The sequence below is a fragment of the Equus asinus genome, chromosome 23 (assembly GCF_041296235.1).
Source record: "Equus asinus isolate D_3611 breed Donkey chromosome 23, EquAss-T2T_v2, whole genome shotgun sequence".
Taxonomy (NCBI): Eukaryota; Metazoa; Chordata; class Mammalia; order Perissodactyla; family Equidae; genus Equus; species Equus asinus.
The window spans coordinates 13,486,809-13,514,572 of NC_091812.1; the positions used below are offsets into that span (position 1 = coordinate 13,486,809).

A 27,764-nucleotide genomic window follows, 5' to 3' on the forward strand; every position below is an offset into this window, starting at 1 on the left:
TGCGCATGTGCAGGCCCTGACCCGCTGTCCTGCTCTTGAGCTCCCGGCCCAGGCGGGGCGCTGACGCTGGAGCCCTGGTTGTATGGCTCTGGGGGGGACTGCGGGGAGGGGGACACAGCGGGGATTTCCTGAGAGGAGTGGACTTGTGACCCAGAGCGCGGGAGCACCCAGGCCCAGGGACCCCCAGCCTCAGCCCTCAGTGCGGGGCTCCGGGGTGCAGGTGCGGCGCAGCCCGTCGGGGGCGGAGGCCGCGTGCCCGCCCGCCTGCAGCCCGACCCACGACAGGCCCGGGGCGGGGCGGGGCGGGGGCGTGTATAATGGCAACCGTGAGCGGCCGGAGAGCGCGGGCGGTGGGTCGGCGGGGAGAACCAGAAAGGCCCGGCCAGTCCCGGCCCTGTACCTGCAGGTGGGGCGACAGAAGGCCCCCGGGTGAGAGTCCAATTTCTCACCGGACAGGGAGGATATTGGTAATGGCTGCTTCATGGCGTTGTTGTGAAACTTAGATAAGTCATCACCTGTCAATCGAATAGGCTAGTGCAGGGTACTAAGCCCTGAGTAAGTGACAACTGTTATAGTTAGAAGACACTTTGTTCCTTTCATTGGATGACTTAATGTAACCTCACAACTATTTCATGAAGTCGGTATGACCATACGCAATAAAAATACCAACGGAGGCTCAGGTCGGTGGAACAATGTGCTGAGGTCACAAGCCAGCAGTGAGGGAGTCTGGATTCAAGGGCAGGTGTGCTTTACTTCCAGTCTCAGGCTTTGTCTAACATCACGCCTGCCTGGAAGCCTTCACAGCACTTAGCAGAGTGACCTGTCCCCAAATCCCCAGGGATATAAGGGAAGTGAATGGAGATGGAATCCTACCATGTGTGCCGTGTATTCCGCGGTTTCTGCTGTCTCCTCAGATCTTTTGAGGCAGACAGAGCCTCCTAGCCCTTCATGTGCTGGCAGGCAGTCTGTGTTTTCCGTCTGAGATTATAGTGAACTCCTAAAATTAGTTGCCCAGGCCCAGACCCCAGCTCCTGGGAAATTCATTTTACAGCAAACCAGCTCTTGTGAGGCAGGAAGCAGGGGCACTCTGGTAACAGGAGCCTTACCTAGAGGAGAGCACCGCCTGACCTTTGACCTCTCACCAGAGCTTCAGAGCAGAGACAGAAGAGCCCAGAAGGAAGCGGGTCTGCACAGCCCCAAGCAGTTCTTGATCCTCCTGACAAGAATGAGCCCGACTTGGTGATCCTACTACGTTCAGAAGCCAACACACTGTGACAATGGGGAGTTTGAGCCATCCTTTAGAGGAGCCAGGTGAGCTGGGATGAGCTGCCGTGGCCCTAGGGCAGGCTGCTCAGGCAAGGCCGCTTTGTTGGAGAGCTTGTGAGGGTGAGGTCTGGGAATAAGGGATATCCAGGCAGAGGGAGGAAGTTCTGTCTCCTCTATGCCTGAGTGGTCCCACTCTTTACAGATGCTGCTGTCACACGTCTGACACCACATGTGGCACTAGTGATGTTATCCTGACCTCAGAGAATCCCACAGTGAATGTTCGTGAAGGGTTTCCATGGTCGTCTACTTTTGTCTCATTTGAAACTTTAAAGAAATTGGACCTGAGAGAGTCAGTGAATTGTCCAGGGCCACCTGTTTGTGACTCTGTCTCAAGACCATGTTTCAGTGGATCTTCATTTTTCTTGATGAGTGGTGATCGGTTGTGTGTCTGTTCCACAATTTATCCATTCTCCCGTGGATGCATCTTCAGATTGTGTCCAGCCGTGAACATTCATATGTGGATATACGTCTTCATTCTCTTGGGTTAATACCAAGGAGTGAGTGGGATTGCTGGGTCTCATAATAAGTGTATGTTTAATCTAAGAAGCTGTCAAACCGTGTTTCAAAGTGGCTGCACCATTTTGCATTCCCTCAGCGGTGTACGATTGTTCAGGTTGCTCTGCATCTTCACTAGCGTTTAATAATGTCAGGTTTTTTATTAGAGCCATTGTATTAGGTTTGTAATGTATTTCATTTTAGTTTTAATTTGAATTTTCCTAATGTCTAATAATGAGCGTGTTTATCATCTGTTCCTCTGTAGTGAAGTGCCTGTTTGATTCTTTTTTCCATTTTAAAACATTGTTTCTTACTGATTTGGAGAGTTATATATACTCTATAAAAATGTTTCCTCAGATAAATAATTTGTATATATTTTCTCTCAACCTTTTTTTTTATATTCTTAATGGTATTTTTCAAATAGGAGAGGTTTTTAATTTGTCGATATTTCATAGCTTTTTTCCATTTTTTGTTTTATGAGTGTATTAGACTACTCAGGCTGCCATAACAGAATGCCACGGACCAGATGGCTTAAGCAACAGAAATATCTTTTCTGGAATTAGTTTGATCCTTTCGAGGTCTGCTTTTAAGCTTTTTCTGTTGGGTTCACAGCACCTTTTTTTTGCTCCTGTACTAAGGCAGAAGCTTTCAGGTTATTCTACTGAATCCTCCATGAATTAAGAGGTCTTTCTGCTCTGGCTGGTGGGATAACAAACTTCCCATCTTTGTGTGCTTTGGTGATTTTCCAACCTACTCCTTCCCAGTGGTTCTTTTTCCAGCCTCAGGTAATTTCCTATATGCATGCACAAGTCCATGCTCACCCAGAGATTCAAGGGGACCTTTCTGAGATCTCCACAGCTCTCCCTCACTATAGCTCTTTCCTCTGCAGGATTTTGTCCTGCCAATTCTAGTTGCCTTGGCATTTCAAAGCTCCACATCTTTCTCCTCAACTTACTGAGACTGTCAGGCTCTCTTTGGTTTCCCCTCGCTGTGCTGTAGCCTAGAAATTTTTCAGACTGTGACAATAATAAGGCTCACCTAATTTGTTTTCTTTTTCTGAATAATTTTTATCCTGTACTGCCTGTTGTCCAATTTTGTATGGTTTTCTACTTGTTTGACGTGAGGAAATAAAGTGGAAGTCCCCGTGCAGTCCCTTTCATAAAACCCAACACTCCTGGACCATTTGTAGAATTTAGTATTATTTAGTCTTGAGATTCAGAGATTTAAGGACATTCATTCCTTTTGTCACCTCCTCAAAAAGGTCAAGTGAGCACCTTCAATGTACAGTTCCTAAAGCTGCACCTTCCTTTACATTCAGAAGCATTGAAGCCCACGCAGCTGATCCAAATCCTAAATTATTTTCCACTTGCAGAGTATTGCTTTAGAAAACCAGCTGTGACCTTCAAGTTGAAGGAAGGAGAAGATCCATGGTTATTAGAGGAAGAACTTCTAAATAGGAGCTCCCCAGGTGAGTTACTGAGCACTCGCAGAAGGTGTCCAGGGGAGATTAGATCCAAAGAGATCAGTTAGAGGTGGGAATTTTTAGAAGCCTTTATCTTTGGAAGTTTACAAAGAAGAGATCCAATGTAATGTGGAAGGTGAGCGTATAACATAACCAATGCAATGTAAGCATACTGATTTTCTGATCTTTAAAAACTGGGAGCCCAAGTATATCATTTACAAGTGACAAATCAAGTTATAGATTTTTAATTAATGGTAAAATTATAAAAACTAAGAAATATTAGAAAAGGCACTAAATTGGAGGTTAAAGGATATTTAGGGAGAAAGAGAAAACATTAATCTTATCGTTGGTTCTATAATATGGAATTAAAAGAAGTGCTGTCACATTGTACCAAAGAGATATACCTAAAAAATAATGTGGAAAGTTAAATATAAAATAATAAATTAGTAAGCCAATAAATATACAAATAATCCAGGGTTCTTTTACTTGGCTGCTAAAGTTTGAATTCAGGAATTCAGGCACAATATTAAATGAGAAAAAGGGCACTTGAATTATGTGGAGTCTTTTTTTTTTTTTAAGATTGGCACCTGAGCTAACAACTGTTGCCAATCTTTCTTTTTTTTGCTTTTTCTCTCCAAATCCCTCCAGTACAAAGCTGTATATTTTATTTGTGAGTCCTTCCAGTTGTGGCATGTGGGACGCTGCCTCAGCATGGCCTAATGAGCAGTGCCACATCTGCACCCAGGATCCAAACCGGCGAAACCCTGGGCCGCCGAAGCAGAGCACATGAACTTAACCACTCAGCCACGGGGCTGGCCCTGAATGTTTTTTAAAGACCATTTTAAAAGAACAATAAAAGTTTTGAATATCTATGCATCAGGTAATAAGTTTATCAGAATCCATAAAACAACAATTATAAGAGATAAGGAGAAACAAAAACAACTTAGATATAGTATACGTTAATATTCCTCTCTGGCTTTATACGAAATATAGTGGAGAACAACTGAAGTTCCAGAACAAGGGTTGGTGAACTACAGCCCTTGAGCCAAATCCAACCCGACGCTTGTTTTTGTAAATTAAGTTTTTGGGAACACAGCCACTCCAGTTCTTTTATGTATTGACAGCTACTGCCTTCATACTACAAAATAGTTGACAAATGACAGGGACCATATGGCTTGTGAAGCTGAAAATATTTGTTATCTGGCCTATGCTCTAGGACAGTGGTTTTCAACAGAGGGTGATTTCGCGCACCGTGGGACATTTAGCAATGTCTGGAGACATTTTTGTTTGTCACAGCTAAGGGGGAGATACTACTAGTATTTCATGAAAAACCTAGGAATGCTGCTAAATGTCTGGTAATGTGCAAGACAACCACTACCACCCCCACCACACACCACCAAGAATTACCTGCTCTAAAATGTTAATAATGACAAATTTGAGAAACTCTGCTCTAGGTGAATCTAATGTCTAGATATGTCTTTCAAACTGTGTACTCTGGAAATAAAGAATAAACCAATGCCAATGGTATATTCAGAAAATATAAAAATACATTAGAACCCCGCAGGAAAACTTTAGTAAATTCCACAGAGTAGAAATATCACAGTTCAGTAAAACTAGAACTTGCAAATGATATGAACAAAACTAAAAATCTGAAAGTTAAAAAACCTTTGAAAATCTGTTCAGATGTTTGAGCAAAATTGTAGAGTAGGAAGCTCCAAGCTCGTTTTCCCACAGAAACATCGGGAAAAAAAAACAGGCAGAAACTGTCTGAACCAATTTTGTCATAGCTGTGGAAAACAGTAATAGGTTTATAGCAACCAGGAGAACATCTGACCAAGAAAAAGCTATCTTCAGACTGATAGGAAAGTTTTCTGGTGTTTTTACTCATTCCTTCCCCAACCCCTCTGTGACCTGATGGTGGTTTTGGTGTTGAAGCAGTGGCAGCCTGGTTCCCATTTCTTTCCCTGAAACCAGAGAGCATGGCAGACCTTATTTGCAAGTTATTATGTACATCCATTTTAACCTGGGGGATGCAAGGTACTTGTCTGTTTCATATAACTTGGAACTCAGGTGTAAAAGTGGTGGGCACTGCTATTAATTGCTGCAGAACCCACAGACCTCTGGGGCAAGAGATTACAGGTGGAAACATATCATTTAAGGTCTGGAGGTGAAGCTGGGGTGAGACTATTTGAGAAAGTGGGACATTCAAAAGCAGCCATGTATACAAGGGAATTTGGAAAGCCACATGCGTGCCCAGGCAATATGCTTGCTCAGAAAGACATAAGAAGACCTTAAGCTTTCACCTTGGGTTGATTCCTAGGCTCAGAGCAAACTAAGAGTTAAAGAACTGCTCCAGCGCAAAGCCAATTTGCAAAGCCTAGGAGAGCTCTTGGCATTCAAGGAAATCTCTGTTAAGACATTAGCTAAAGAAGAGCTAAAGGAAGAGAGACTTTAGTGATCATACACAGCAAAGAATAGTTTTTCCAAAAACTGGTAGAAAAGTATCAAAACAAATGGAGTACTACCATCTTCAACAATCAAAAAATAAACAGCAAACACTGAGGAAGGGGGAGAATCTGAATTCCAGGGTTACCGTCTTATAGTAGTTAAATGAACAATTTTGAACAAAAAAATTACAGTGCATATAAAGAAACATGGAAACCTGGCCCTGTAAAATAAATGGACAGAAACTGTCCCTGAGGAAGCCCAGACATTGGACTTACTAGCCAAAGACTTTAAAACAACTGTCTTAAATATGTTCAAAGAGCTAAAGGAAAGTATTGACAACTAAACAAAATTGGGAAAATTCTGTAAGAGCAAGATCAACAAAGAGAAATTATAAAAAAGAACTGAACAGAAATTCTGGAGCTGTAAGGTACTATAACTGAAATGAAAAATTCACTAGAGGAATTCAGCAGCAAATTTGAGCAGGCAGAAGAAAGAATCCATGATTCTGAAGACGGGATAATTGAAATCATTGACTCTGAGGAGCAGAAAGGAAAAAGAATGAAGAAAAGTGAATAGAGTCTAAGGGACTTGTGGGACACCGTGAAATGAACATGATATGGTACCATACATGATATGGTAGTGCTGCGGAAGATCATAGCAGCATTCTTGCTAGGCTTTAAGCCTAGGAAAAATAAGTTCCAAATGGGTGGCTGGGAGATATGTGATCTGCTGACTCTCATAATTATTATACCAGATTGCTTGTGCTCTGGAATCCAAGGCCGGAGGGGAGTATGTTATCAAGCATGAAGGCAAGGGGCTTGGGAACACCGGGCCCTTGCAGGAACGGAACACCACCTGCATATCTTGCTGATTGTTCTTAAGATACCCACTAAGTGTGGTGTGCATCAGAGGGACGAAGAATAGAACCGTTGGGCTTTGGCTTGCGTGTGCCTGCTGGCATGAGTTCCTGCTATTGTACATGCTTGTGTTTCTTTGCCTGCAAATAAGTACGTGGCAAGCAGAGGGACCTCATCTCAGTCTTTGAGGCTGATGGTCCCCTGTCCCATTGAATATATACATTGTGTTCTGTCTATAAATTCCGTCTGCTCCTTCAGCTTGCTGCCTAGCCCGTCTCGGCAGCAAGTGGCGCCCAACGTGAGGCTCAAAGGAAACATCGCCAAGAGCAAAAGTGGGACTTTAGTGGTGCGGGACCTGGAAGCGGTGTGGATAGAGGCCTCTGAAGATTCCTGTTGGGGTAAGTATTTCCAGGGATTTTAACAGGGAAAACGGGTAACTTTGAAAGTACAGAACAATATTTTCCTTACACCTGCTTACTCAGGCAATTGCTGAGGGCAGGGGGGAGGCTAAGGTCAGTAAAAATAAATTGTTTGAGTTGCTGCAGATCATAGAGAAGCACTGTACTTGGTTTCCTACTCTGGCTATGTTGGATTTACAATCTTGGGAAAATGTGGGAACTGAGTTAAAGAAAGAATATCAGAAGGGTATTCCGATGCCTGTGACTATATGGAACACTTGATCATTAATTCGTTCCATACTAGAGCCCCTCCAAACCCATGACTCCTCAGAGGAGAGCGAAGGAGAGACAGACAGAGAAGATGGAGGCTCCTTTACTTATCACATATAGAGCCCTGAATATGCAGTCCCTGAAGGGACGGCTACTAAAAGGAAGGAGTACATGTGGCCGACGGCACCTGAGCCTGATGATATATTTCCACTGCTACCTCTGGTCTCTCTGTCTCCTCCACTCATTCCGGAGTTTGTTGGCGGCACCATAGCCAAGTGTCCTCCAGCTTCCACACTTTCAACGTTACAAATGGAGATTAGACAAGCATTAAAGGAGGGAGATCTGGAAGCCCTTCACATGGCATTCCCTGTAACGGTTCATGAGAGAGGGGCTCCTGGTGTTGATCCTCAAAATCCCAATGGCATATATGAGGCTATTCATGATGCTTTCCCTTTTAAGATCTTAAAAGAGTTAAAACAGGGGCCGGCCCAGTGGCGAGGTGGTTAAGTTTGCACATTTCGCTTCTCGGCAGCCTGGGGTTTGCTGGTTCAGATCCCGGGTGTGGACATGGCACTGCTTGGCACACTATGCTGTGGTAGGCGTCCCACATATAAAGTAGAGGAAGATGGGCACGGATGTTAGCTCAGGGCCGGGCTTCCTCAGCAAAAAAGAGGAGGACTGGCAGTAGTTAGCTCAGGGCTAATCTTCCTCAAAAAAAAAAAAAAAAAAAAAGAGTTAAAAACAGGCAGTTCAGAATTATGCAGTTAACTCTCCCTTCACAGTTGGGATAATTCAGGGGATTGCTGAGGGCAGTAGACTGATCTCTGTGGACTGCTCAACTTTGGCAAAGACTGTCTTAGCCCCTGGGGAGTTTTTGTAGTTTCGCACGTGGTAGCAGGACCATGCAGAGACAGCGGCTGCACATAATCAGGCCAGACAGATATCCTTAGAACAGTTGATGGGCATCGGGCCTTGGGCTGGAGTACTAGATCAGTTAAGGATGGAGGATCAAGCTATAGACCAATTAAGACACTGTTGCCTGAGAACATGGGAAAAGATTGAGATGAAAGGTACTGCCACTGTCTCATTTCAGAGGATCATTCAGGGGCCTAAAGAACCATACACGGAATTTATTGCTAGACTACAAGAAGCTATTAAATGACAGATAACTAATGGAGAGGCAGCAGATCACATATCTCCCAGCCACCCATTTGGAACTTATTTTTCCTAGGCTTAAAGCCTAACAAGAATGCTGCTGTGATCTCCTGCAGCACGGTAGTCCCAGAAGAAGTAGAAGAAAGAAATGGACAGAAGATTGTTGTAAGAAAAAATGGCTGAAAGTTTCCCAAATTTGCTGAAAGACATGAATCTACAAATCTGAGAAGGTGAACAAACTACCACTTGGATAAACCCAAAGAAACTCACCCTGAGACACGTAATCAAACTATCAAAAGACAAAGACAAAGAGAGTCTTCAAAGCAGCAAGAGAGAAGTAGTTCGTTACTGTTTCTGTTGGTCTCAGCCTATAAACAGCAATGCTATCAGCTCGGGGTGCCTGAGGCACTCACCTGGGCCTGTACTACCCCCTACAGACATTTCCCTGATTGTAGCCACTGTTGCAACTGGACTAGCCCTTGTGCTTCTTATTATGATTGTAAGACACATCTCAGCAACAACCATCTGGGAACTTTGAAAAAACAAAATTTATTACTCATAAGTCCTGGAGGGTACATGGCATGCCTGTGGGTGGGTCACAAAGCAAGGTTAAGGAGAGAGAGAGAGATTGCAGACTTGGGCTTCTGCCTTTACTGCCTTTACTGGGTTGCCTAGGGTTTTGCAGGTTCACTCTCCATTGACAAATTTAAAACATAAGAGCAGAAATTAAGGTGTGGGAAGGGAAAGTGGGGTCCCTCAAGAGGTAGTTATCTAGGTTACCCAAGGCTTTCTCAAAGAGGACCTTCATGGGTGGGAGTGGCTTGGCTCTTTGTCTAGTTGTTGGCAATATGTTTATTCAAGATGGATATCTTTGAAATGGATGCCTCTGCAATCAAAGGTTAATGTCAGGCACTTACATTACAAGCAAAAAAGCTTTATGTCAGGCACCTACACTACAATTCCATATAAGAGATTCTCAATGAAATTATTAGATTATTAGAAATCAGAAATCTTGGAGGCCAGAGACAGTGGGATGCTATATTTGAAGTCACTTTAGAATTCTGTACCCACCAAACGTTCATTCAAAAATGAAGGAGAAATTAAGACATTCCATAAATAAAAGCTGAGGGAGTTCATTACCACTACATGCACCCTACAAGAAATGCTTCAGGTTGAATTGAAAGAATGCTGGTCGGTAACTGGACACCATATGAAGAAATAAAGACCTCCAATAAAAGTAAGTATGTGGGCAAACGTACAAGCCAAAATTGTAATTTTGGTTTGTAACCTTTTTTTTTCCTACAAGTTTTAAAAGACAAGTGCATAGAAAATAATTGTGTCTATGTTATTGTACACACAGCATATAAAGATGTAGTTTTTGGCAGCAATAACAAAGGAGAGGGATGGAGCTGTTTGGGAGGAGCATTTTTTGGTATGTGATTGAAGTTAAGTTGGTATCAACTTGAATTAGATTGTTACAACTTTAGGATATTATAGTAATACCCATGGTAACAACAATAGAAATATCTAACATATACACAAAATGAAATGAAAAGGGAATCAAAATGTGTCACTACAAAAATCAACTAAACACATATGAAGGAAGTAATGGAAGAAATAAGGAATAAAAAAGCTGTGACATACAGAAAACAAATAGCAGGCTAGGAGAGGGTAGTCCTTGTGTATCAGGAATTACTTTCAATGTAAATGGATTAAACTCTCCAATCAAAGAGTAGAGATTAGTAGAATGAATTTTAATATGATCAACTATATGCTGTTTACAAAAGGCTTACTTTAGATCTAAGACACAAATATGTTGACAGTGAATGGATGGAAAAAGATATTCCATGCAAATAGTAACCAAAAGAGACCTAGGGTGGCTATACTAATAGCACATAAAATAGACTTTAAATCAGAAACTATCACAAAAGACAAAAGACCTTATATTATTGATAAAAGGTCAATTCACCAAAACAATATATACAGTGAACATCAGACTCCCCAAAATATATAAAGCAAATGTTGACAGAATTGAAAGGAGAAGTAGATAATTCTATAATAATAGTTGGAGATTTCAATACCCCACTATCAATAATGGATAGAAAAACCAGTCAGAAATCTTTATTAAAGATATAGATGATTTGAGCAACCTATAAACCAATTAGACTTTACACATACATATGGAATTCCCACCAGATAACAGCATAATGCACATTCTCAAGTATATGGATCCTCCTGGACAGACTATATATGTTAGACCACAAAGCAAGTCTTAATAAATTTTAAAAAATTGAAGTCATACCATATATCTTTTCTGATCACGAGTAAAACTAGAAAACAAAACCAGAAAGAAAAGTGTAAAATTCACAAATACATGGAAATTAAGCAACACACTCTTAAAGAACCAGTGGGTCAAAGAAGAAATCACAGGGAAAATAGGAAATACCTTGAGAGAAGTGAAAATGAAAACCAGATACCAAAACTTACGGGATGCAGTGAAAGCAATACTAAGAGTAAAATTTATAGTTGTAAACACATACATCAAAAAAGAAGATAGATCTCAAATCAGTAACTTAACATTGCATGTTAAGTAACCAAAAAGAGGTGAGAGCAAACTAAACCCAAAGCTAGCAGCAGGAAAGAAATAATAAATATTAAACTAGAGATAGATAAAATAGAGTAGGAAAACAGAGAAAATCAACAAAACCAAAAGTTGGTTCTTTGAAAAGGTCAACTAAATTGACAGACCTTTAGCTAAAGTGACTAAGAGAAAACTATGAACAATTCTGTACCAACAAATTGGATAGAAAAATTCCTAGCAAGACAAAATCTACAAAAACTGACTCATGAAGAAATACAAAATCTGAATAGATGTACAACTAGTAAGGAGATTGAATCAGTCATCAAAAATCTCCCAACAATGAAAAGCCCAGAGCCAGGCGGTTTCAGTAGTAAATTATACCAAACATTTTTTTAATTGAAGTATAACTGATATACAATATCCTATCAGTTTCACATGCACATCACAGTGATTTGATAATTATGTACATTATGAAATGATCACCATGCTAAGTCTAGTTACCATGTCACCATACCAAGTTATTACAGTATTATTTGCTATATTCCCTATGCTCTACATTACATCCCCATGACTTATTTTATAACCCAAAGTTTGTACCACTTAATCCCCTTCACCCATTTCACCCATCCTCAAAACCATTCCCCCTCTGATAACCACCATTTTGTTTCCTGTATCTCTGATTCTGTTTTGTTTTGTTTGTTCATTTGTTTTATTTGTTAGATTCCATCTATAAGTGAAATCATACGATGTTTGGCTTTCTCTTTGCATTATACCCTCTAGGTCCATCCATGTTGTCACAAATGATAATATTTCATTCTTTTTTATGGCTGAGTAATATTCCTTTATATATATTATATAATATTTATATACAGCAGTCTTTTCTATCCATTCATCTATTGATGGACACTTGTGTTTCTTCCATATCTTGACTATTGTAAATAATGCTGCATTGAATTTAGGGGTGCATATATACCTTTGAATGAGTGGTTTTGTTTTCTTCGGATAAGTACTCAGAAATGGAATTGCTGGATAGTTCTATTTTTAATTTTTTGAGGAACCTCCATACTGTTTTCCACAGTGGCTGTACCAATTGACATTCCCACCAACAGTGTATAAGTATTCCCTTTTCTCCACATCCTCGCCAATATTTGTTATTTGTTGTCTTTTTGATAATAGCCATTCTGACAGGTGTGAAGTTGGTATCTCATGGTTTTGCTTTGCATCTCCCTGATGATTAGTGATGTTGAGCATCTTTTCATGTGCCTGTCTGCCATCTGTACATCTGTGTCCCCTTTGGAAAAATGTTTGTTCAGGTTCTCTGCTTATTTCTTAATCAAGTTGTTTGGTTTTTTTGATATTAAGTTGTGTAAGTTCTTTATATATTTTGGATATTAACTCCTTATTGGATGTATGATTTACAGATATCTTCCCCCATTCAGTAGGTTGCATTTCCGTTTTGTTGATGGTTTTCTTCACTGTGTAAAAGCTTTTATTTTGCTGTAATCCCATTTGTTTATTTTTTCTTTTGTTTCCCTTGCCTGAGGAGACTGGTCCAAAAAAAAATTGCTAAGACTGGTGTCAAAGAGCTGACTGCCTTTGTTTTCTTCTAGGAGTTTTATGGTTTCAGGTCTTATGTTCAAGTTTTTAATCCATTTTGAATTTATTTTTGTATGTGGTGTAAGTGGTCCAATTTCATTCTTTTGCATGTAGCTGTCAGTTTTCCCAACACCATTTATTGAAGAGACTGTCTTTCCCCCATTCTATACTCATGCTTCCTTTGTCATAGATTAATTGACCGTATATGCAGGGGTTTATTTCTGGGCTCTCTATTCTACCCCATTGATTTATGTGTCTGTTTTAGCGCCAGTACCATTGTGTTTTGATTACGGTAGCTTTGTAGTATAGTGTGAAATCAGGGAGCATGATACCCCCAGCTTTGTTCTTTCTTCCCAAGATTGCTTTGGCTACTCGAGGTCTTCTGTGGTTCCATCCAAACTTTAGAATTCTTTGTTTTAGTTTTGTAAAAATTGCCATTGGTTTTTGATAGGGATTGCATTGACTCTGTAGATTGTTTGGGTAGTGTGGACATTTTAACAATATTAATTCCTCCAATCCATGAGCATGGAATATCTTTCCATTTGTGTCATCTTCAGTTTGTTTTTATCAATGTCTTACAGTTTTGGGAGTACAGTTCTTTCACCTCCTTGGTTAAATTTTTCCTAGGTATTTTATTGTTTTTGATACAATTGTAAATGGAATTGTTTTCTTAATTTCTCTTTCTAATAGCTCATTATTAGTGTATAGAAATGCAACTGATTTCTGTGTATTAACTTTGTATCCTGCAACTCTACTGAATTCATTTATTAGTTCTAATAACCTTTTGGGGAACTCTTTAGAGTTTTCTGCAAATGATGACAGTTTTACTTCTTCCTTTCCAATTCAGATGCCTTTTATTTATTTATTTTTATTTTTTTGCCTAATTGTTGTGGCTAGGACTTCTGATACTATGTTGAATAAAAGTGCTGAGAGTAGGAGTCCCTGTCTTGTTCCTGATCTTAAAGGAAAAGCTTTCAGCTCTCACCATTGAGTATGATGTTAACTGTGGGTTTGTCATATATGATCTTTATTATGTTAGGTGTGTTCCTTCTATGTCAATTTGATTGAGAGTTTTTATCATAAATCGTTCAATTTTGTCAAGTACTTTTTCTGCATCTATGGGGATGATCATATGATTTTTATCCTTTGTTGTATTAATGTGTGTATCACATTGATTGATTTGCAGATGTTGAACCATCCTTGCATCCCTGGAATAAATCCCACTTGATCATGGTGTATGATACTTTTAATGTATTGTTGAATTCCACTTGTTCACATTTTATTGAGAATTTTTGCATCTATGTTGATCAGGGATGTTAGCCTGTAATTTTTTTTGTGTGTAGTGTCTTTGTCTGGTTTTGATATCAGGGTAGTGTTGGCCTTGTAAACTGAGTTTGGCAGCGTCCTGTCCTCTTCAGTTTTTTGGAATACATTGAGAAGGATAGGTATTAATGCGTCTTTAAATGTTTGATGGAATTCACCCATGAAGCCATTTAACCTGGGCTTTTGTTTTTTGGGACTTTTGTTTTTGTATTTTAATTACTGATTCAATTTTGTTACTCATAATTGCTCTATTCAGATTTTCTATTTCTTCATGATTCGGTCTTGGAAGGTTGTGTGTTTCTAGAAATTGATCCATTTCTTCTAGGTTCTCTAATTTGTTGGAGTATAATTGTTCATAGTAGTCTCTTATGACTTTTGTATTTCTGTGGTGTCCGTTGTAATTTCTCCTCTTTAATTTCTGATTCTATTTATTTGGGCCTTCTCTCTTTTTTTTTCAATGAGTCTGGCTGAAAGTTTATTGATTTTGCCTTTTCAAAAAGCCAGCTTTTAGTTTTATTGATTTTATTTATTTATTTATTTATTAGTCTCTATCTCATTTATTTCCCCTCTTATCTTTATTATTTCCTTCCATATACTAACTTTGGGCTTCATTCTTTTTCGAGTTTCTTTAGGTGTAGAGTTAGATTGTTTATTTGAGATTTTTCTTGTTTCTTGAGGTAGGCCTGTATCACTGTGACCTTCTGTCTTAGAACTGCTTCTGCTGCATCGCATAGATTTTGGAAAGTTGTATTCCATTTTAATTTCTCTCAGGGTATTTTTTTATTTCCTCTTTGATTTCTTCATCGACCCATTGGTTGTTTAGTAGCATATTGTTTAGTCTCTGTATGTATGTTTTTTTCCAGTTTTTTCCTTATAATTGATTTCTAGTTTCATACTGCTGTGGTCAGAAAAGATGCTTGATATGATTTCAATCTTCTTAAATTTATTGAGACTTGTTTTGCAGTCTACCTTGTGATCTGTCTTAGAGAATATTTCATGTGCACTTGAAAAGAATGTCCATTCTGCAGTTTTTGGATGGAATGTTCTGTATATATCTAGCAAGTCTCCTGGTCTAATGTGTCATTTAAGGCCAATCATTCCTTATTGGTTTTCTGTCTGGATGATCTATCCATTAATGTAAGTCAGGTATTAAATTCCCCTATTGTTATTGTACTGCGGTCAGTTCCTCTTTTGATGACTGTTAATATTTGCTTTATATATTTAGGTGCTTCTATGTTCGGTGCATAAATATTTATGCATGTTATATCCTGTTCTTGGATTGACCCCTTATCATTATGTAATGTCCTTCTTGTTTTTTGTTACAGTCTTCAATTTAAAGTCTATTTTCTCTAAGTATTGCTACCCCCAGCTTTCTTTTTGTTTCCGTTTGCTTGGAATATCTTTTTCCATCCCTTCATTTTCAATCTGTGTGTGTCTTTAGATCTGAAGTGACTCTCTTGTATGCAGTATATAAATGGGTCTTGTTTTTTTATCCATTCAGCCACCATATGTCTTTTGATTGGAGCATTTAGTCCATTTACACTTAAAGTAATTATTGATAGGTATGTACTTATTGCCATTTTGTTAGTTGTTTTCTGTTTTTTTTTTTTTTTTGAGGAAGATCAGCCCTGAGCTAACATCTGCTGCCAATCCTCCTCTTTTTGCTGAGGAAGACTGGCCCTGAGCTAACTTCCATGCCCACCTTCCTCTACTTTATATGTGGGACGCCTACCACAGCATGGCTTGCCAAGTGGTGCCATGTCTGCACCCAGGATCTGAACCGGCAAACCCTGGGCCGCCAAAGTAGAATGTGCAAACTTAACCGCTGCACCACTTGGCTGGCCGTTTTTGTAGCCTTTATCTGTTCCTTTCTTCTTCTCTTCGTCTCTTCCCTTGTGGTTTTCTTTAGTGTTATGTTTGGGTTCCTTTTTCTTTTTTGTGTATCTATTGTAGGTTTTTGGTTTGTGGTTACCATGGAGTTCATATATATCGACCTATATATATAGCAGTGTCTTTTAAGTTATAGTTGCTTAAGTTTGAAAACATTCTAAAAGTAATAGATTTTTACTTTCCCCCCACATTTTATGTTTTTGACATCATATTTTATATCTTTTTATGTTGTGTATCCCTTAACTACTTATTGTAGTTATGATTGGTTTTACTACTTTTGTCTTTTAACCTTCATACTAGCTTTATAAGTGGCTGATCCATTGCCTGTAATAAATATTTGCCTTTACCAGCGAGATTTTTTTCTTTAATGTATTTTCTTATGTATAGTTATGGCCTTTTCTTTTCCATTTAACGAAGACCCTTTAAGCTTTCTTGTAAGGCTGGTTTAGTGGTGATGAACTCCTTTAGTTTTTGCTTGTCTTGGGAAATCTTTGTCTCTCCTTCAATTCTGGAATAATAAGCTTGCCAGGTGGAGTATTCTTGGTTGTAAGTTTTTTTCCTTTTAGCACTTTAAATATATCATTCCGCTGCCTTCTGACCTGCAAAGTTTCTGCTGAAAAATCAGCTGATTATCTAATGGAGGTTACCTTGTATGTGACTTGGTTTTCCCTTGATGCTTTTAAGATTCTCTCTTTATCTTTAAATTTTGTCATTTTAATTTTAATGTGTCTCAGTGTGGATCTCTTTGAATTCATCTTGTTTTGGACTCTGTGCTTTCTGGACATCTGTTTCTTTCCACAGATTAGGGAAATTTTCTGCCATTATTTCTTCAAATAAACTTTCTGCCCCTTTCTCTCTCTCTCTTCTCCTTCTTGGATACCCATAATGTGAATGTTAGTATGCTTGGTGTTCTCCCAGAGGTCCCTTAAACTATCCTCATTTTTTAAAATTCTTTTTTCTTCTTCTGTTCTGATCAAGTGATTACTGTTTTTTTTCCAGATCTCTTATCTGTTCTTCTGTATCATCTGATCTGCTGTTGATTCCCTGTAGTGTATTTTTAATTTCAGTTATCATAGTCTTCGGCTCTGATTGGTTCTTTTTTATATTTTCTGTCTCTTTGTTGAAGTTATCACTGTGTTCTTCCATTCTTCTCCTGAGTTCAGTGAGCATCTTTATAACCATTACTTTGAACTCTTTATCAGGTAAATTACTTATCTCTGTTTCATTAGGGTTTTATTCTGGGCTTTTATTTTGTTGATTCTTTCATTTGGAACATATTCCTTTATCTCCTCATTTTGTTTGACTTTCTGTCTTTATTTCTATGAATTATGGAAAACAGCTACCTCTCTCAGTCTTGAAGAGTCATCTCTTGTGTAGACTGCGTGTGCCAAGCAGCTTTGGCAAGCCAGCAGGATCTGGTGCAAGAGCAGGCCAGGGCGTCCTGGGGCATGTCGCACTCAGATCACCTTGGCTGGACAGCTGGAACTAGAGCAGTCATGAGCCAGGAAGTCCTGGGGTATGCCTCACCAGAGCTGCCCCAGTGGAACAGCTGGAGCTTGAGTGGGTGTGGGTCAGGGAGTCCTGGGGCATGCTGTGCTGGGGGTGCCTTATGATGTGGAGCTGGTGTGCACCAGAAGCCTGGGGTATGCTGTGGTAACCACAGTAGGCCAGCTAGACCATCTGGATTATGCTCCTGCCTGCACTATCAAGGTCAAGGGGGAACACAAATATGGTGACCACTGGTGCCTCCGACCCTGGAGAGTTCCAGCATTTCCCACTCATTTGGCAGATGCTCTAGGGTTATTAAATGGACTTTCTTCCCATATAGTCTAGGTGCCCTTTATACTATTGCTTTTTGCTGTACTGCAGGGTGGGCAAGCCTGCACACAGGCCCCTCAGTGATATCTCTCCCTGCTACAGGTCATTGTGTCAGGGGTGGGGTTCCCATCAATACCACGTCTGTTTCTCCTATCCACCTCTTTGTGATCCCTCTGTTGTTTGTTGTGCTGAAACTGTTCAATCAGTCCTCAGTTCTTCTTCAGGAGGAATTGCCCTATATGTAGGTGTAGATTCAGTGTGTCTGTGGGAGGAGGTGAGTTCAGGGTCTTCCTATGCTGCCATCTTGGACCTGAAACCTATACCAAACATTTAAAGAAGAATTCACTAGTCCTTTTCAAACTTTTCAAAAAAAACTGAAGATGAGGAAACACTGCATAACTCTTCTTATGTGGCCAGTGTTGTCCTGATACAAAAACCAGACAAAGATACTAGAAGAAAAATAAACTACAGACTAATATTCCTTATGAATATAGATGGAAAAATTTTCAACAAATACTAGCAAACCCATTTCAGCACCATATTAAGAAGATTATACACTATGACCAAGTGAGTTTTATTCCTAGAATACAAAATGGTTCAGCATATGAAAATTAATTAATATAATAAACCACATTTGTAGAATGAAAGGGGAAAAAAACACATAATCATCTCAATACAGAAAGTGCATTTGAAAGAATTCCACAACCTTTCATGTTAAAAACACTCAATACACTAGGAATCATAGGCAACTTCATCAACATGATAAATGCCATATGTGGAAAAACCCACAGATAATCTACTAAAAGATGAAAGGTTTAAAGGTTTCCCCCTGAGATCAGGAACAAGACAAAGATGCTTGATTTCACCACTTCTATTCAACATGGTATTGGGACTTCTAGCCAGAGTAATTAGGCAAGGAAAAGAAATTTTAAAAGGCATCCAAATTGGAATGGAAGAGGTAAATTATCTTTGCAGATGACATGATCTTATATGTAGAAAATCCCAATGATTACACACACGTGCGCATGCACTCACACAAACTAATTCAGGGAACTTGCTAATAAACCAACTCAGGAAAGTTGTGGGATCCAAATTAAGACACAGAAATCAGTTGCATTTCTATACAGTAGAACAATGAACAATCCAAAAGAAATTAAGAAAATAATTCCATTTACATCGCATGAGCAAATGAATAGATAAAACTCTTAGGAATAAAGTTAACCAAGGAGACAAAAGACTTATACACTGAAAACTACAAAGCATTGCTGAAAGAAATTAAAGACAAAAATAAGTAGAAAGACATCTCATGTTCATGGAATGGAAGACCTAATGTTAAAATGACAGTACTACGCAAAACAATGTACAGATTCAATGCAAACTCTATCAAAATCTCAGCAGCATTTTTTGCAGAAATGGAAAAACCCATCCTAAAGTTCATATGTAATCTCAAGGGACTCCACGTAGCCAAAATAATCTTGAAAAAGAACCAAACTAGTTAGAGGACTTACACCTTCTGATTGTAAAAAACAGAGCTGCAGTTGTTCGAATATTGTGGTATTAGCATAAGGACACATAGAGAATAGATTTGAGAGCCCAGAAATAAATTTGTCACATATATGGTCAATTTATTTTTGACAAAGCAGCCAAAACCATTCCAAGGTGAAAGGCAAATCAACACATGGTGCTTGGAAAACTGGATATCCACAATCAGAAGAATGAAGTTGGATCCTTATCTTACACCATATGCAAAAATTCACTCAAAATAGATTGAAGCCCTAAATGTAAGATCTAAAACTATAAAACTCTTAGAAGACAACATAGAGCAAAATCTATATAACATTGGACTCAGCAATGATCTTTTGGATATGACGCTAAAAGCACAGACAACAAAAGAAAAAAATAGGTAAATTGGACTTTATCAAAATTAAAAACTTTTGTGCGTCATATGACACTATCAACAAAGAGAAAAGGCAGCTCACAGAATGGATAAAATATTTGCAAATTGTATGTCTGATGAGGGATTAATGTCTAGAATATATAGAGAACTTCTAAATCTCAACAACAACGTGACCTGATTATAAAAATGAACAAAGGACTTGAGCAGACATTTCTCCAAAGAAGATAAACAAATAGAAAATAAGCACATGAAAAGATACTCAACATCACTAATCATTAGAGAAATGCAAATAAAAACCACAATAAGATATCACTTCACATCCATTAGGATGGCTCTTATTAAAAGAAAACAAAACATGGAAAATAACAGTTGTAGAGGATGTGGAGAAATGGGAACCCTTGTGCACTGTTGACGGGAATGAAAAATGGTACAGCTGCCATGGAAAACAAGTGGTTCCTCAGTTAAACATAGAATTATCCTGTAATCCTGCAATTCCACTCCTAGGTATATACCCAAAAGAAATGAAAGAGACTCAAAGAGATGCTTGTACATCCATGTTCATAACAGCATTATTCACAGTAGCCAGAAGGTAGAAAGACCCCAAATATCCATCAACACATGAATGAGTAAACACAATCTGATATGTACATACAATGTATTATTCAGCCTTAAAAGGAATGAAATTCTGATACATGCTACAGCACAGATCAACCTTGAAAACATTATACTAAATGAAATAAGCCAGACACAAAATGACAAATGTGTGATTCCACTTACATGAGGTACCTAGAATATGCAAATTTGTAGAGACAAAAAGGAGTGTAGAGGTTATCAGGGACTAGAGGAAGAGGAAATTGGGAATCATTAATGTGTACAGAGTTTCTGTTTGGGGTAATGAAAATTTTCTGGAAATGGTGGTGATAGTTGCACAACAATGTGTATATACTTAATGTCACTGAATTGGACACTTAAATATGATTAAAATGGTTAGTTTTCTGTCATATATTTTATCACAATAAAAATGTTAAAAGAAAACCCTATTTTTTGAAATCATCAATCAAAATGAAATTTGCAGAATATTCATTTAATTGTAAGCCTGTAAAATGTATATTAGAAGCATTTGGACTATCAGTGCTTAAAGGAACATTTGTAGTGTTATACACTAATCTTTTTTCTAAAAGTCTGAATATGAAACAGCTTATTTTTCTCTAGTCACTGCCTTAAAAACTTGTTTGTTAACCACAATGAGATACCACATCACACCCATTAGGATGGCTACTAGCAAAAAAAGAACCAGCCAACAAAATAACTAGTGTCGGCAGGGATGTGGAAAAACTGGATCCCTTGTGCACGGTTGGTGGAAATGTAAAATGGTCCAGCTGCTATGGAAATCAGTTCAGTTCCTCCAAAAATTAAAACTAGAATTACCATATGATTCAGCAGCTCCACTTCTGGGCTTATACACAAAAGCATTGAAATCAGAGTCTAAATTTTTGTACACCCATATGTTCAGCAGCATTATTCACAAAAGCCAAAAAATGGAAGCAATCCAAGTGTCAACTGACATATGAATGAATAAATGTTGAGTGGTGTATATATATATGCAATGGAATGTTATTCAGTCATAAAAAGGAAGGAACTTCTGATACGTGATACAACATGGATTAACCTTGGGGACATTATGTTAAATGCAATAAGCCAGTCACAAAAAGACAAAAGCTGGGGGCCAGCCCAGTGGTACAGCGGTTAAGTTTGCACGTTCCACTTCTCAGCAGCCCAGGGTTCACAGGTTCGGATCCCAGGTGCGGACATGGCACTGCTTGGCAAAAAGCCATGATGTGGTAGGTGTCCCACATATAAAGTAGAGGAAGGTGGGCATGGATGTTAGCTCAGGGCCAGTCTTCCTCAGCAAAAAGAGGAGGATTGGCAGTGGTTAGCTCAGAGCTGATCTTCCTCGAAAAAAAAAAAAATGACAAAAGCTGTATGATTCCACTTATATAAGATACCTAGAGCAGTCATATTCATAGAGACAGAAAGTAAAAAGATAGTTGCCATGAGCTCAAAGGAGTGGGGTATAGTGGACTTATGGAATGGTCATTTATCTACTGTGCATGCAATGAATGTAAAATTTTTGTTTTCCAAAAAAAATACCCCATCATTCTTTTATCTACTAATAAAAATGCTGTGGGTTCAAGACATCTCACATTTTTAGCATATGCCTAATACTGTTTGTGGAATGTGGGTAGCACCAGCACAATAGCAGTCAAATATATGTAAGAACTTTTATAATAAATAAATATAAAGGATCATTCTAAATTTTCTTGGAACAGTATGAAATTTATGATCCTTAAGATTCTCATAGATAATTAAAACTATATATGTTCAAAATTAGATGGGAAACAGTTAGGAATTGGAGAGGTAAGATAGTTTCGGGAAAATGAGTGAGCATACTGAAGCAGAAACTGAAGATTTGAGGGTCAGGAGAGCTTCACTTTTGAGCAACACTAATATAAACCAAGGCACCAGAAGCAGGTTAGAGCAGCAAATCCAATCTAGGCAGAAAGTGGCTTTTCCTGTTAGCAGTTTTACCTTTCCTCTTGTGCGTTTGTGTTCCTATGAATGAAAGCCAAGAAAACTGGAGCCTGAACTATGCCTTTAAACATGAGGAAATCAGTGCCGTCATAAATTTATTTTGGTGGTGTTTTATGGAATGAAAAAACGGAACTATTAGAGAGCTGCTAAGTGTCTAGGTGTTCATTTAGGACGAGCCCAAGCCATATTAAGCCCTTATTCATTTACTGCAGTAGTTTAAGCAAGAGGCCAAGAAGAGAAAGAAGGTACTGGCACTCTATATTCCATGTGTCCCCATGGAATGGCACTATGTGAGGGTCAGATGAGCTAGTGTAGGTGGGGGGTTGGGGGGATCACCTCACTGCTTAGGAAGCCCTGAACAAAAAGCTCCAAAAATTTTATGGACACAGGCTGAAGGGAGGTAGAGGGATAGGAGTGGAAAAGTACTGAGTTAGAGTGAGGAAAAGCATCTTCAAGGCCACCCGATAAGGAGGTCCCAATAAAGAGGTACCTAAATAGTGTCTGTTATCAGTGCTGCCTATGAAGGACTCCAAATGGAGATGCCCGCTCAGGAATTCAGAAACACGTAAGAACATGGTTGGCCATGGTGGGGGCTGGGGAAGGAGACTGAATCCTTGAATCTAACTCTTCCCAGATACTGCAGTGCATCGACTGTGCACCAAGTCTAGTGTGAGGAGGGCAGCTTCCTCCCAGTGAGGCGTGCCAGATAAAGCCTTTGCCTGTCAGTGGGCCTGGAAGACCACAGGTAGGATTTTGGCCTGGAACAGGACTCCTCAGGAAATCTAACTGCAAAATATAGATTAAAAATAAGAATTAAGAATATCCTACTGTTGTAATCTATATTTGGCTTTTGGATCCATATTTTGGCATTTTGTTCTCTAGTAGGAGAACCTAGACCTGGATATACCTCCCCAATCCAAACCCCGTCTCTGATAAAGCCTCTGAAAACCCTTGTCTGCTAATTTTTCTTGTAATTCTACTTACAGTTCATAGTCCTTGCTGATTCATCCCATTGTCTGGTTTCCTAGACCCAGAATGCAACTTTCTTAAAAATCTTGTCTCCATTTACTCTTCCTTTCCTTTATTTTCCCTTCTCTACATAGTTTTGAAAATTACATTTTAAAATTATAAATACGTATGTGTATGCATTGCCAACTTGCTCTCTCTTTTTTCAGTACAAGAGTATATGTAATATATAAGTGGAATATGAATATATATACACATATATGTATATATTCCACTTAGATTTACTTTACTGTTGGGAGACAGAACCAAAAACCAAGGAGTCAAATATAAAATAGGATGTATGTATATAAGCCCCATTGTTAACTTTCATACAATGTTTTTAATTGTCTCATTTTTTAGAAGACTACCAACCTGATAAATTATTAAAGAAGAGCCAAGAAAACCAAGGGAAACATTTGTAGCAATCATCAAAGACAAAATACTGACCACTGAGAAGAGAAAGTTTCAGGAAAACCACGTAAACTGGGCATAGATGCTTATTTCAAGAAAAATGCTTCGTAAATTGTGATACTGCAGTGTGTACATACCTGGGTTTCGTCACGTTGGCCCCATACTGTAGAGAAATGGCTTGTCAACATTAGGGATGAGAGAACTTACAATCAAGAGAAATCTCCTAAATATAATAAAAGCATGAAAGATCTCAATTACAAGAAGGAAGTTATTCAGCATCAAACTATCTAGACTTTGAGGCAAGCTCTTGAATATAATAAACATGGAAAAGCTTTCCATGACAAGACTGCTCTTACTATACCTTAGAGTGCCCACACAAAGCTGAGATCCTGTAATTATAAATTTGGCAAAAATGTGATAAATCAATCCTCATTATCTCTCAGACCATTCACACAGAAAAGAGCCACTGAATCTAATGAAAATTAATATAATCAAAATGGGGATAATTTCAGTAAGATAACTCAAGTTCAGAGAACTGACACAAGAGGGAAACTTTCCAGCAGAAAATTCTGACTTCAGAGAACATGTGAGAACTCATAGGAGTGAAATCCTCGAACATGGAAAAACCAGCCATTACATCAGAGAACTCACACAGCAGAGAAATACTGTGATTACAACAGATGTAGGGAAATCTTCAGTTCCCAACCAGCCTTCAATATAAATCAGAGAACTCATGAAAAGTGAAGCCCTGTGAGTGAAATGAGTGGAGAAAATCCTTCTCTAGGAAATCACACCTCATTGCACATAAGAAAACACAGAGGAAAAATACTATGGTTGTAGTGATCATGGGAAAGCTTTCAGTGAAAAGTCAGCTCAAAGGGCATCAGAGAACTCACATAGAGAAGAAACCCTTTGAATGCAATGAATGTGGGAGAGCTTTCAACTATACCTCTGACATAAGACAATATCAGAGAACTCACATGGGGAACAGATCCTATAAATGTGATCAATATGACAAGTCTTTTAGCTGTAAGTTAACACTCACACTACATGAGAGAACTCAGGAGAGAAACCCTTTGAATATAATGAATGTGGTAAAACTGTCAGCAAGGAATCAGAACTAAGGAAATATCAGAGAACTCACACAGAAGGGAAACCCTATAAATGATAAATGTGGGAAAACTAATCTGTAAGTCAGCCCCTACAGCACATCACAGAATGCACACAGGCGAGAAACCCTATGAATGTAATGAACGTGAGATGACTTCCCCCTGGGAATTGGACCTCAGAACACATCAGAGAACGTGCACAAGGGAGAAACCCTGTGAATGTAATGCATTTGGGGAAGCTTTCAGCCAGAAGTCACAGCTCAGAGTTTACCAGAGAATTCACACAGGAGACTTTGCGTATGTGAATGTGAGCAGTTCTTTTCAAGAAATCAGCTCTCACTAACCATCAGGCAACATACAGGAGAGAAGTGTATGAATATAATAAATATATGATAACACTCCTCTGGAAATCTGACCTCACAGTTTTTCAGCCAGAGTTTAGGCCTCATTAGAAATCAGAGAATTAGTCCAGGAAAGAAACTTGATGAAGGTACTGTGGATTTGCATATTCTAGACACTTCGTATAAACATAGTAAATGTCATTTATGTTTCCTTCTCACTGCCTGGTAGATTTTTCTTACGTCTCTGACCTTTTGTTCCAGCGAGTGATATTTTCATCTGGAGATCCAGAGGGAGTTAGGTTTCTGTGTGTCTGCGTACTAAGGGTCTTCACACCACTGCAGGCGGAAGAGAATCCTGTGGATAGAGGGTCTTCATACTGTGGCCGGCAGTGACAGGCTTGACCAGGAGATTCTTGGGCTTTAGCCCTCGCCTGGGTCTCCTTTCATTGCTGGGTGACTGATGGTTTGACGCAATGATATTAGATCTCAGCTGCCTACATAACTCTACAAATAATTAAACTTAAGTATTCTACTAAACAGATTTCACTGCTTGCCCAGTTAACTGAGTGACTAAGTTACTAACCCTACCATCAGCCATCTCAGACCTGCTAGCTGAAGTGATAGGCTGCTAGCTGTAACCCACCCAGAAGGAGGGAAGCCAGATAGTGTTGCCAGAGTAAGAAGCTGCCTGCTCCTTTATCAGGCTCAGGCTCTTCTGCATTCTCGGTCCATCCCCTCCCCACTTGAGCATACTTAAATCCTTCAGAATCAGGGAACTGAGCCCTCTCCAGCCCATTCCTAAACTGAGACTGACCAAAGAGCTGCAAGGAGTTAATTAGCTGCCTAAAACTCATGCAAGTTTCTGGCTGCAAGTGGGTCTGTGCAGGTTTCTGGAGTGAGGATCCATGGCTTCCATTAGATTTTCAAAATGATCTCCAACTTGTAAATGACCTAAAATTGTCTATGAACCACTCCTCAGAAGGGACCCCCAGGAAACTTAAGAATATTATGGTTTATCCACAAGCCCCATTTCACAGCCTCTTTAATCTACACTACTGTCCTGACTAGAGGTCACAATTAGGTGGAGAACATACAGGGCTCTGGGCTGACTTCTAAGCCCCACTTGGAGTTTTGTTCTCTTATATGGCTTCTGCTTCTCATTATTCCCACTTTGGGCCTGTGGGAGTAGAGTTGGTTGAAGTCTTCTAGAGAAAAGCCCAAGGAGTGTGCCAGCCCCTTTCTTGCTGGTGGCCTCCCTTGTGGGCCGTCTCACAGGATGACTGTGGTTTCTGCTCCCCTCACGGCAGATGCTCTTCACATTCAACACAGGGATAAAGACCCTAACGTAACCCCATCCTGCTTGGGGTAAAAGGTGTGCACCACTGAGAGTAGTCATTGAGACAGTGACTTATAGTTCAAATACATGCAAAGTGGTAGAAGCAACGGGAACCTGCAGCTTTAGATGGCCGTGAAAACTTGCAAATCATACAATCAGTTAAATAAACTGAGTTTTATCCTATTAACAATCAAAGCAGTTAAATTGGGTTGTTTCTGTACCAACAGTAAACCAGTAACCAAAATTATAAGTATAAATTTATATTCATTGAAAGTATCAACAATTCATTGGTAAGAACAATTTTTTCAATATTGTTTGACAAAATGAGTCCAGATCTCAGAAAAAAGTGTGAGGCAAAGACTCTGAGCCAGAAGGGAAAACACAAATACTAAGTGTGATCTCCTCTCGGTATTGGAACTAGGATTTTTAAAAACATTTTCTAATATTTTTGCTATAATCAGGAAATAATTAGTAAGTGATAGTTCTCCCAGCTTTTCTACTTTGTTCGACTTGTATGTGTTCCAGACTGTAAAAGCCAGGGAGCCCCTCTGGAACCATCCATTGAATAGGGATGAAGATTTAGCTCTGAAACGACAGCACAAATCCACCCCTACATTTATGTCTGCTAACAAGGCATTTGCATTTTTACTCTTTGCTCCCACTCTCCACGAATTCTACAATTACATTAGATTTTTCTCAGATTTCTAGGATAGGAGCTATCTACATAAACAAGTATTAGTAGCAAAGTCCAATTTTATAAGTAGATCATATGTTGCAGAAAATTTACGATCAATACCATGTATTTTGCTTTTTAAAACTTAGTTATTGGGTTCCAAGCACATGAGTGTTTTACCCTTATATCTGGAGTCTGAACAGCCTTCTAGAAAAGGAAGAAAGAAGAAAGGGAGTAAAGAGGGAATTACCTTCTGATTTATCGCTGGTGTCATAAGACTTATGGTATTCTTTTAAGAAATAATAAAATCTCCCTAATTTTCACCAGTGCTGATATGGTTTTGTCTTTTATAAAACAAAATGAATTGCAAAGTGGTTTAGAATATAGAGTAAGTCATATTTTATCAATCCTAAAAAAAATGTTCATAGCTTTTATCTTAACTACTCCTGAGAATTTACCCTAAAGAAATTATTTGAAATTAGTTATAAGCTGTTTTCTGTGGCTGCGTTATTATAAATAGTCCATAATATTAATAGTCCATAAAAAATGTCTTGGTTTACTGCAGAATTGAAAATCACTGTATAAAGAGAAAAGCGTTTTCTGCCTGACTATTCTGATGCCAAAATTCCCCCTTCCCACGCCTTAAAATCTCTTAGATGAATTCCCTAACTCTTCAGTCACTTAGATAGCAAACCCTGGTCCAGTTTAAACCTTCCAGTGTCATGTAGGATTTAATGCTCCCCTGCTTCCTCTTTTAGATTCCAGCTCCTCCAGATGCTGG

General features: G+C 39.0%; 1 long non-coding RNA gene across 4 annotated transcripts; it reads left to right on the forward strand.

Moving 5' to 3' along the window:
• On the forward strand, positions 1-27,290 carry LOC106844428 (uncharacterized). 4 transcript variants are annotated; one of them, XR_006518976.2, is made up of 5 exons: positions 1-80; positions 1,146-1,311; positions 3,194-3,289; positions 22,743-22,853; positions 23,474-27,290. It is a non-coding gene; the product is annotated as an uncharacterized lncRNA (long non-coding RNA). The 4 variants fall into 4 exon arrangements; XR_011497245.1 differs by lacking the exons at positions 22,743-22,853; positions 23,474-27,290 and adding an exon at positions 3,932-4,472; XR_011497247.1 differs by lacking the exons at positions 22,743-22,853; positions 23,474-27,290 and adding an exon at positions 3,932-4,474 and having other exon boundaries at positions 8-77.
• Positions 27,291-27,764: the final 474 nt, after the last annotated feature.